At 40.5% G+C, this 12,331-nt stretch overlaps 1 long non-coding RNA gene across 1 annotated transcript; it reads right to left on the reverse strand.

Moving 5' to 3' along the window:
• Positions 1-8,629: 8,629 nt before the first annotated feature.
• LOC132639361 (uncharacterized) lies at positions 8,630-10,875 on the reverse strand. Its single transcript, XR_009582106.1, has 3 exons — positions 10,677-10,875; positions 9,882-9,934; positions 8,630-8,780 (listed from the first exon to the last, which is right to left on the reverse strand). It is a non-coding gene; the product is annotated as an uncharacterized LOC132639361 (long non-coding RNA).
• Between the last annotated feature and the right edge of the window lie 1,456 nt (positions 10,876-12,331).

The following is a 12,331-nucleotide window of genomic DNA, read 5'->3' on the forward strand; positions in this document are numbered from 1 at the left end:
AACCCTTCTTCACCTCTTTTGGAATTTTTGGATGGAGATGACTTCTACTTGAGTTTCATAAGCTTTGTTTCATGAATTTGATGTTGTTGATCTTGGATTTCCTTGGTGTTCTTATGGTTGAAGTGTTTGGATACTTTTCTAGAGAGTTCCTGAGTTGTATGGATGAGAAATGAAATAAAATAAGGTTAGGCTACCCTTTAATAACTCAAAATCTGATTTTTATTGAACTACAGTCGGGGTGTACAGTGGTCGTAAACCCCACATTACGGGCCATATATCGGTTTACGATTCATCCTCCACGGTCGTATTTAAGCATATCAGAAACAGAAAGGTTGGCTGAAGATCATGGCAGTTTACGACTCAGTTTACGGGCCGTATTATGATTTACGGTCCGTATTATGGGTCGTATTTTACCTTTTCAACATTTAACAGAAATTCGAAATTTTCGGAATGTTGAAGGACGATGGCACTTTACGGTCCGTAAATCACTTTACGGTCCGTAAATCACTTTACGGGTCGTAAATCACTTTACGACCACTGGGCTGAAATGAAATTCTGCAACTTTCTTATTTCCAAAATTCATGAATAGACATTCCCTACTTAGTAAAACATCGCACACTCATACCCTTCATTGGTCTATTTACTCTAGGCTCGCGGAAAATTTCCGAGGTGTAACATTCTTCCCCCCTTTTTGGAACATTCGTCCTCGAATGTTAAGTCAGCGGGGATTCTAAGAAAATTTCGCCAGAGTTTCCTTTGTAATATGGCACTACCAACCTGTCACAATAACCCATAATATCATTGCCTTGCAGGGCTACATCACAATATCAACATATCTATGGCCACACACGACCAAAAGCATAAAAATAAAACACACATACCTTATATCATTGATGTTTCCTCTTGAATCTCTCCCGGGGGTTGGAATAAATGTGGGTAATTGGACCTCATACTCTCTTCCGCTTCCCCGGTCATTTCTTCCCGGTTATTATTTTACTACCAAACTCTGACTTAAGCTACCTCCTTATTTCGAAGTCCTCGCTCTTACCTATCTAATGTGGCAAAGGGTACCTTTTCATACATCAACTTCCCTGCCATTTGAGCATCATTTTATTGACATGATCCTAGTGGGAGTTCTAACATATTTATAAGCTACCTTGCCTGTTGCATATGATCTTATGGGATCTAATGCATCGGGGACTAAACTCCCCCTTCATTCAGTGATTCTATCGCTCTCGTAAGTTGCCATATTCCGAGTAATTGTCCTATTTACCCCTAACGATAATCCGAACTCAACGCTCCAACTTAGTTTACCATATGTTTTCCTTCCCGGAGTATTATGACTCAATTATCCTTGTTTTACCTCTTACTCCTCATCTAAGTACTCACATGGTTTCCTTGGCGACGTATAAATATCTACAAGTTACATAATCCTTTTGTGCGATTCGTATTCATACACATCTATCCATATACATGTATCCATATCCATATTCGTATGCACAATAATACTCATTTGCATATCGTATCCATGGTCATGTTCATATAGATATCAATATTATTCACAACGACTTTCCCGCCAACGTCTTTGCTTCGGGGACGGGGTAACCCCACAATAAAATCCATGTTAATCTCATGAATTATTCTATGTCTCAGGCCTGCATGCCTTCTTCTTGTGACTACCATCACCCACTATATTTACAACATTCTCCAGTGTCATATCTTCATTTGGGCTAGAAGAGTATTCAGTCTTGGAAGCAATTAAATCAAATATGAGGACAGAGAAATGAGAGTTTCCATTATGCTTGAAGAGTAGAAAGTAACCACAGCCCATTGAATAGTACTCCCTAAACTGATTCCAACCCTTCTTCAGCCATGTCACGCAATCAGAGTTTTGCAACTTTACTCCCTATTTTGTGCCACTTGGAACCTCAAGGGGCACAACGTCTCCCAGATCGGTCCCATACTTTACTAAAAATTAATCTGGGACTTGTAATTTAGAGGAATGAAGAGATAATATAATCTTGAAGAACTGTGGTCCGCCTCCACCTGTTGCCGGTGTTTTATCATCTTTGCCGACTCACGACTCTTCTTCTTCTTGTTCTTCTTGCCTTTGGATTTCACCTTGCTCAACTGCCTGTAGTCAATGCACATCCGTAGGGTTCATCATTTTAATCTCCACACTTGTATCTTCTCTATTCGCTTCCCCCCTTTTTGGCTTGCTATCGTTTCTTTCATTGAGGAATCCCTATGCCGGATTTCCTCCTAGAAAAGTCTTTTAAGCTTTCTCATCTACTGCCCCATGGCCCGCTTGCGGGTTTCACTCTTACATCCACTCTTTATTTCTATAGAACATGTCACACCCTTAGTCGTCTCCTCGCTTTACTTTACATTACAATTTTGTTACGTCCTCATTATACCCAGATCATAATCAACTCTATAGAGTGACATTCCTTGATCTCATTCGCAAGCTGTCTTATAACATAGGATAACCTTGTGAAGCTAGCATACTCATCCTGTTATTCTTTCTAATCAGTTCTATTACACTTACCATATAAATTGTTTTACCAACGTATTCTCATTCACTATGACCCTTCGTATTCGTACCTCTGTCTCCGGGTATTGTTACTTTATTTGCTAGTAAACTTATCGTATCTTACTCGCACTTATCCGTCTAATCAATACTCCGATATCACACGCTATTGGAGTTACCCTTTCTCTTCCACGTCAAGTTTTTGTACTACCAAGCGTTTCTCTTACCCGTATCAATATCGCTCTTATAACTACTATTACTATCAATGCAATAGTATTTAACTTATCTCGTGTAGTTGTTAATGATACTCCTAACTTAATCTCGTCTTGCCATTACCTTGTTCCAAAACATCTTTTCTCATTAGAACATATTACAAGCTTATATCTTATCTCCTTTAGAGTCTGGGAAAATTTCGGCAGAGTTTGTCTTGTTAGCATAACCATCCCAAACCTGCACATAACCCAGAAAGCACGTCAGATGTCTCAATAGGACATATATCAGAACACACATAATACGTGACTGAACAACATAAGATCACTTACCATTGAAGGTTGTAAATAATGGGGCTTGTCTCATAGGTTGTGCCTGCACACTTGGTCTAGAATTCCAATATCCATGTACATACACATATTATTTATTTTCACTCCCTGTCAATCAGCTTACTCGTACCTCGCAATCCTAGCTATCACTAGGTTACTAACAAATATAGCCATCTAAAATTGTCGGATTGGCTCAGATTTTTCACCTCAACACAATCATCACAACGGGGGGGGGGGGGGGGGGGGGGGTGATACATGACAGCATAGGATCCGAATTAATGGATGCACATATATCATAAGAGGATACTAGCAATATACCTGGAACAATATCAGGGGAGAACTCAGGATCCTTTCGCTCAGCAAATGCATAGATATGATGTCGGGATCCACCTGGACTAGGCGTCCCTCTTTGGTCTCTACCAGCACCTACTAACATCTGTGGCCCAAGCCTTGGGGGGCGTACCGATGATGAAGAGCCAGCTACCACTCTCGTAGTCCGAATCTTACCTTTACCACGTAGCGATGGGCAATTGCGCTTTAAATGGCCTGGCCGAGCACAAGCATAACAAACATCCGGGCCCAAGCGACACGGTCCCCAATGTAAACTGCGACACTGAGTACATCGTGGTACCGGTGACCTCTCCTATCTGGAACCACTTCGAATCCGAGAACTAGAAACTCTGAGACGCTAGGGTGACCTAGAATAAGTACATTCATCAAGTCTGGGTCTAGGAAACTGCAGAGGAGCACCACTTGTTGAACGAACTGAGTGCCTAGAGAATTATTGCCTCAGACCACCCCTAAACTCATGATTAAACCCAGAAGAATTAACTCCCTTTCTCCAACCCCTGTTATCGTGGCACCCGTCCTGCCGCTGAGCTTAAGCGGCTATCAATTGAGTCAGTAGAAGAATGGCCTTTCTTATCTCTTGGCCCGAGGTATCTAGTGGAGGGATTAGGGGTCTTGGAGCTAAAGTTGAGGCTCCCCTCTGATCCTCAAGAGTGGGCGAAGCATGGGAAAACCGAGGTGGGGCCTTTTTCTGGGGCTCGCCCTCCTCTATATCTATAGACGGCTCCCGTTCAAGCCCTTCTTCAACTACCTCTTGCCCTTCTGGGCTGCCGTAGCCTCTCCTTCCATCAACTTTACTTAAATTATAACGCACAATTAGGGAGGGGATAATCTTATAATACAACTCTATCGCACGATCTCTTAAGATGAAAGATGGTCATTTTTCCTAAATGCCCTGTAGCCTCTTGTTTATTGATGTGGCGCGCTACACACCATAAACAAGACTCTACTAGACACGGCTCGTAGACACTCCCTAAGATCGGACTGCTCTGATACCACTTTTGTCACGACCCAACTAGGGGCCGCGACGGGTACCTGGGGCTTACCACCGAGCACCGCTCGTTATATGACTTATCCTACTCATTTAATGCTTCTTTATCAAATTATGCTCAAATCGTAAGAAACTCATTTTCCATTTGAAAACATAGGTAATTTTATATATATAAGCCTCTCGGCTATCAAAATGGTAATGTACACACACACACACACACATATATATATATACATATATACAGTAATAACCTTGCGAAACCATATAACCCACACTGCGCATCGACGAGCCTCTACTGGAGTGCTAGACATAATGACGGGACAAGACCCCGTCATGCCCAAAATACATAGACACATATATACACAAAAGTATAAACCCGATTAGCACCTCCGGAATAATGGAGTGCTCTTGAAAATCTGCTGGTAGCTCCTATAGGTCTGTGCCATCTCCCTGTCTACCTGTGGGCATGCACACAGCGTCCAAAGAAAATGGACGTCAGTACGAATATTGTACTGAGTATGTAAGGCATAACAATGAAAATACGTCAATGAGATAAAGGAAGCATCAATAAGGAGCAACTGTATAGGACTGTCACTTATAAAAGAAATAACACATGCTAACTTACTTCATATCCATCATCGTATCATGTATTGCTGCGGAACGTGCAGCCCGATCCATATATCATTATATATATATATATATATTGCCGCGGAACGAACGGCCTGATCCATCACCCATATATCCCGCATCCGGGATGATATCATAAGATACCAGCTAATCCGGTGGCTATGCGTCTATAGCGCCTCACCTTTTTCCCCATGTCCCCTATGTACATATACATATCATATACACATATAATATACGTAGCATGATTAGAGCCCAAGGAAAGTCATGTTTCTATCGGAGTGACGTAAGGTCGGTAACCTCCGATTATATTATGGAATAATCATCATAGCTTTGCCTCACCTTGAAGGAACAACTATTATAAGGCGAGACTATCAATGAAGAATAGCATTAGGAGAACATAGAATAAAATCATAAATCTCATAAGACGTTAATTCATATACTTTGGAATCTTCAAAAATAGTCATCATCCGTGAATAAAATTGAGAAATCAAGAAATAGCTCAACATTCTTATATCGTCATTGAAATCATAACTTGGAACCTTTAACATGAAATCGTTCTCATCGTAGTCATCATAGAAACATATTCTCATCTTTGGCATCGTTGTCATCATGATAAAAATATATCCATCAATGTCGTCATAAGAGCTTACAAAATCGTAAACCTTTGTTTTGGAAAGATACAGGCATTTGGAAGACATTTACGGGTTATCAAGAAAGGAATCATGCGTTGGAATCATAGAATTCTAATATTTGAAAACAAGGAGGTAATGAAAGAATTTATGAAATCGTAACATAAGAATCGTGCCTTTGAAAGAAAGGGACGAGCGTCAACATACCTTTGTCGTTTAGCTAAGCTATCGTTCACTTGTTCTCCTTCGATATCATGTCGTTACCTTCACGAGAGAATTCGGGCTAATGTTAGTTAATCGATTATGAAAACGCATCATTATTTCTAGGGAAAATTGGGCAGCATTTCCTTTGTTTCTACTACCTTCCCCATGTTCTATTTCAACTCCCAAACATTTACAACAACACTCATAATATTGCAAGCAACAATCATCATTTATGTACTTTAAGCAAAATCCACCATTTTTCTCCAATTTCTCCACATATAATGGTTTTAGCTCATCATCATAACTTTGCTTACTTCACATCTATTCCATGGTCTATACATCCCTTATAACGTATTCATCATCACAACATATCAACGTTCATGATTCCATTCAACTATCATTCAATTGTGACACTATTCACTCAGTAATGGCCCATTTTCTATGTTCTTCTACATTTCAAGCATCTTAGCTTTCCAATACCTTAAATAACATGATAAAGTCATAAAACATACATTAGATGATGGTGAAACAAGCCTAGAGTGGAATCCCTTCTTTAGCACTAAAACCCTTCTTCACCTCTTTTGGAATTTCTGGAAGGTGATGACTTCTACTTGAGTTTCATAAGCTTTGTTTCATGAATTTGATGTTGTTGATCTTGGATTTCCTTGGTGTTCTTATGGTTGAAGTGTTTGGAGACTTTTCTAGAGAGTTCCTGAGTTGTATGGATGAGAAATTAAATAAAATAAGGTTAGGGTCCCCTTTAATAACTCAAAATATGATTTTTAATGAACTACAGTCGGGGTGTACAGTGTCGTAAACCCCACTTTACGGGCCGTATACCGGTTTACGGTCCGTCCTCCATGGTCGTATTTAAGCATATCAGAAACAGAAAGGTTGGCTGAAGATCATGGCAGTTTACGACTCAGTTTACTGGCCGTATTTCGATTTACGTTCTGTATTCTGGGTCGTATTTTACCTTTTCAACATTTAACAGAAAGTCAAAATTTTTGGAATGTTGAAGGACGATGGCACTTTACGGTCCGTAAATCACTTTACGGGCCATAAATCACTTTACGACCACTGGGCTGAAATGAAATTCTGCAACTTTCTTATTTCCAAAATTCATGAATAGACATTCCCTACTTAGTAAAACATCGCACACTCATACACTTCTTATTTCTGAGGTGTAACAGTTGAGGACATTGAAAATTATTCATGCCTCCAAGACTGAATCCGTTGAGTTGGCATCATATAGACTCCGAGGTGTGGCGGTATTGTTGTATAATAATTGGATAGCATTGAGCAAGAGAATGCACCTCCACTCGTATGGCAAGAATTTGTAGATGCTTTTATCCGTCACTATTTGCCACCCGAGGTCCGCCGAGCTAGGGCGGATAGATTTCTAAATTTGAAGCAAGGAAATATGAGTGCCCGAGAGTATAGCATGCAATTTAATTCTTTGGCTAGATATGCCCCAACTATGGTGGCCGACATGGGAGATCGGGTACATAGATTTGTGAGTGGCTTGGGGCCACATTTGTTCAAAGATTGCTTGACGGCTTCGTTCCAAGAAGGGATAGATATTTCCCGAATACAAGGCCATGCCCAAAACTTAGAGGGACGACAGCAACCACAAAGGAGTGATCGTGATATTGATAGAAGGCAAAGCAAGCGGGCCAGATCTATGGGGACAGGTAGCGACTATAGAGGGGGATCGAGGCAGACTTATTCTCGACATTCAGGCCAGTCAGTGACTAGTGCGCCTCCACGATTTGCAGATAGGAGATTTGATTGTTCTTTTCCTTCGGGACAGGCCCAGAGTTCGAGAGCTTCAGGTTCTCAGGTTGGGCGTGATTATAGTCAGAGGAGACCACCAGGTCCACGATGTAGCCGGTGCAGGAAATTACACCCAAGGCCGTGTCTCCAGGACATATATACTTGTTATGTTTGTGGACAGACTGGACATTTGATGCGAGATTGTCCCTGGCGGTATGGTAGAGGTGGGGTTCAGCCCACAGGTTCAGCTGCAGGTTCTTCCTCAGTGCGCCCGGTAGGGCAGACTCCTCAGATGTCAGCAGGTCGAGGTAGAGGCAGATGGGGAGCATCTACTTCAGGTGCCACTCAGCCCCGTGTATATGCTTTAGCCGGTCGACAGGATATTGAGTCCTCCCCGGATGTGGTCACAAGTACATTATCCATATTTTCCCATGATGTATATGCATTGATAGATCCGGTCTCTACTTTCTCTTATATTACTCTATATGTTGCTGGTCGTATTGAGGTGAAACCTGAGCCAATCAAACCTTTTGAGGTATCCACTCCGGTTGGTGATCCCGTCATAGCGAGACACGTGTATAAAAATTGTGTACTTGTGATATGTGATCGCCAGACCAAAGCCGATTTAATTGAGCTGGAAATGTTAGATTTCGATGTAATTATGGGTATGGATTGGTTGGCCTCGTGCTATGCTAATGTTGATTGCCGATTGAAAGTAATTCGATTCCGATTTTCGGGAGAGCCCGTGCTTGAATGGAAGTGTCACACCCCAATCTTACTAGGGTGTGATGGGCACCCGGCTCCATATTCGGAGCCTAGCGAACCCGCTGACTCTTATTACTTACATAATCTTTTGGACTCCTTGAATCAAATGAGAAATGAAATACATAGTAAAGCTTTCAGAAACTTTCCTTCCGCTGTACTCAATTCAAATAAGATCTATCATCACATGAAACATAGTAACATATCGGCTGGTGGAGCCGCTTACAATACCGACACTCTATACCCACGACTCTATCTGCAAAGTCTCTAACTTCAAACAAGACATCATAGCATAGCACTCTGACCCGGCAACACTCCAGAGCAAATGGAGCTTGCCAACTCCGCTGGAACATCTTCTACTCATCTGGGTGTACCTGCGTGGCATGAAACGCAGCGTCCACAAGAATGGACGTCAGTACGATCAATGTACTGAGTATGTAAGGCATAAATGATAACATGATAATATGGACAGAACATGAACAACAACATAATAAGGAAATATGGAAGATAAAAGAAAAGGTATGACTGTAACTGCTTGCCTCTTAAGGCGGAATCATGCATGCTCACTTTCACTTTCATGCATACATAGCTGTCTGAGTCAAATATCATCATTAGCCCGCGTTCGGGCCTCCTGCATCTGGGGTAATCATCTCACGCCACCCACTGGTGGTGCTGCCCGTGCCATATAGGCACGGTGTTATCATCCATAAGCCGCTCGCCTTAGCAGTGCTGCCCGACCGTATAGGCGCGGTGTAATCATCCATAAGCCGCCCGCCTTAGCGGTGTTGCCCGGCCGTATAGGCGCGGTGTAATTATCACAACTTAAGCATGCATAAGAGCCCAATCAAAAGATATAACTTCATCGGAGTGACGTAAGGTCGGTAACCTCCGAATATATTATGGACTAATCATCATGACTTTGTCTCACCTTGAAAGAGCAATTATTATAAGATGAGACTAGCAGCGAATAACAGCGTTAAGAGAGCATAGAATAAGATCATAAATGTCATAAGGCGTCGCTTCACATACATATGCACATGGAACAAATTTTTAAGACTCGATGGGTACGTACATAAATCGACACCTGAAGGCTCAGAAAAAAGTTTCGGGTCAATCCGATTTAGTATAAGAAAGTTATGAGCGTTTGAAGTACAGAACCTTTTACGAACGTTTCAGAAGCCATTTTTGGAAAATCATTCTTATCATATTCATCATAGAAATATGCTCATCCTTTATATCATCATTGTCATTGTGAAACATATCCATCGTTATTGTCATAAGAGCTTACAAAATCATAAACCTCTATTTTGGTAGAATACAGACACTTTGGAAAAACATTTACGAGTTATCGGGAAGAGAATCATGCCTTAGAATCATAAACATCTAACTTTTGAAAAGAAGGAAAATATGGAAGCAATTATGAATTCATAGCATCGGAATCATGCCTTGAAAGAGAGGGACGAGCCTTAACATACCTGCTCCACGTCCTATTAGCTACGCTTAATTGTCCAAGCTCGCTATCGCTAGTCTACCTTCAAGAAGATTGACACAATCATTAGACTCATCATCATATACTTGTCTTAATCCTTCAAATAAATTCACTTATGATCTGCCGAAATTTCAGCAGCATCTCCCCTGTAAGTATACCATCCCCGAGAATCTAACTCGGGCCAAATCATCAATCAACCACAATACAAACAATCGTACCAACAACTTCAACAATCAATTCAAGACGCATTCTAACATTAACAACCTTTGTCATTCAATTCAACGACATTTCATTTATATTCAATTCAATTCACATAACATTCAAAACGACTCACTCAATATACTACTTCACCCAACACCTTCCAAATTCAACAAGAACAATAACAACCTATTCCCTTCATTCAAATTCAATCACAACAACCCAACTTACAATCTTCCAAACACATGTCTCACTTCCAAATTCATGAATTATATTTACAACCTACACATTAGCAATATCATTCCCTCAAATATAAGAAACCATACCAATGTCACACTAACTTCTCCAACGACCCCTCAATGATTCTAAATTCACTTCAATTCATCAAACCTTCATTTTCATCATAAAATCCACAACTACAACAATCAAAATACTAAATAAAATTCATTCATCATTTCTACACAAACAACCACTCACACGGCCACAACCATACACATACATATTTCATGAATTCCATCCATTTCTACATACAACAACATGCATAAACCATCCATAACATATATAAAAGAAGATTGAACCTTACCTTCCTCCACTTGTCTTCTTACTTGGCTAGGGTTTGTAAATCTCCCAAATTAATGCTTGGCTTACTCCAACAACTCCTTCACGTTAATGGGGACCTTCCAATTATTTTAAATGCTAGAAGAAATAATTTTTCTTGATCAATTCCATGACACCATTTTTTTGGAGTCTTGGCCGAATGGCCCTCTCTTCTCCTTCTCTTTTTTTTTCCAAGTCTTCTTATGTTGTAAGAAAATGAAACCTCTAGATAATTGTCTCTTGCTAATATATATATATATATATAGGTGCCTCCCACAAGTAATAAGTGGACACATGTCCCTTCTCCCTTTTTCTTGAACTTTCTTAAATTAAAACAAAGATGACCACTTGTCTTATTTTATAAACTTTGGTCCATATAATCATAATTAGCCCCATTTAATAAAATATGGACAAACCACACGGCCAACATGGCCCCTTCAAGAACCTTCTTGGATATTTTGTGAAATTCCCATTTTGCCCCTAGCCTTCCATAATATTACCATGAGCCATTTTGTGCATTTCCCTCTATACCCTTAACCTTTTTCAATATTTCCATATTAATAAACAACTTGTATATTAAAATAATTTTGGAACATAGTCTTGCCCTTAACCTACCACTACCACCTTGAAATATCCGAATATATACGAGATATAACATCCTCCCCCCCTTTTGTACATTCGTCCTCGAATGTTCAACTGATCTTATGGGGTGTCCTAATACTTCGGGAGGGTCCCTTTTATAGTCGTTCTTCTCTTTATGCCCATTCCTTATCCCTTACCCTATTCTCCTTATACTCGAACTCCTGGGTCTTTACGCGAGTCCTCATTCCACGTCATGGGTTTCCTAATCCACTGCGCCATCTCATTATCCTTGTCCTTCCCAGGTCATTTCTTGACACAAGTATACTTGTCTTTGATTTCTTTGTAGTGGCGCTCGTTTCGTCCATCGTTATTTCTTGTTGGCTCTCCGGTGTGGATCCCCTACAAACATAATTGAGTATCGCTTCACGTCGATGATTCATAAATTCCATAGTGTACATTCTCATGCTCCGTACAATTAATGGTCCATGAACTATTTTCTAGTGTCTGATAAACTCTTTTGTTTCATTCATAGGCACTGCATTCTTTCTTTCTTTCAAAAATTCTCAGACTACCAATTGTTGATACTTTCGTTATAATAGTCGTCGTCGTTCGAAACATTCTTTACTTACTTCCGATGTGCCGACATGTTTTAAACTTTGGCCCCGAGCTAATAAGTTTCCTTTTCTGGTGCTTGAAAATATTGTGATCCCTTTTTGGCCTAATATAATATGGTCTCCCCCCCCCCCCCTTTAAGGGGCTCCTTATATGCCAACAGTCCTTTTATGAAGTCTTCGTTTATACCTTATTCCTCATCTTCGTTCCAACTCCGTGCCTAACATATCGAAAACTGCTTATCCTAAGTTTTTCTTTTAATTTCTGTCTATGTCATCATTTTCTCCACATTTCCATACCCTTCCATCCACTATTCGTCCTTTCACTTGCTTAGCTCACTTGTTCGTAATTCTTCTCTAACTACGTGTTTATGTTGTAGCTGTGCGTCCATATTTCTCAAGCGTCCCGCTACTTTTGTTCTTAGCACAGAATCCTTACAACTTTCAT

This window comes from Lycium barbarum, chromosome 1 (genome assembly GCF_019175385.1).
Source record: "Lycium barbarum isolate Lr01 chromosome 1, ASM1917538v2, whole genome shotgun sequence".
In the NCBI taxonomy this organism is placed as follows: domain Eukaryota; kingdom Viridiplantae; phylum Streptophyta; class Magnoliopsida; order Solanales; family Solanaceae; genus Lycium; species Lycium barbarum.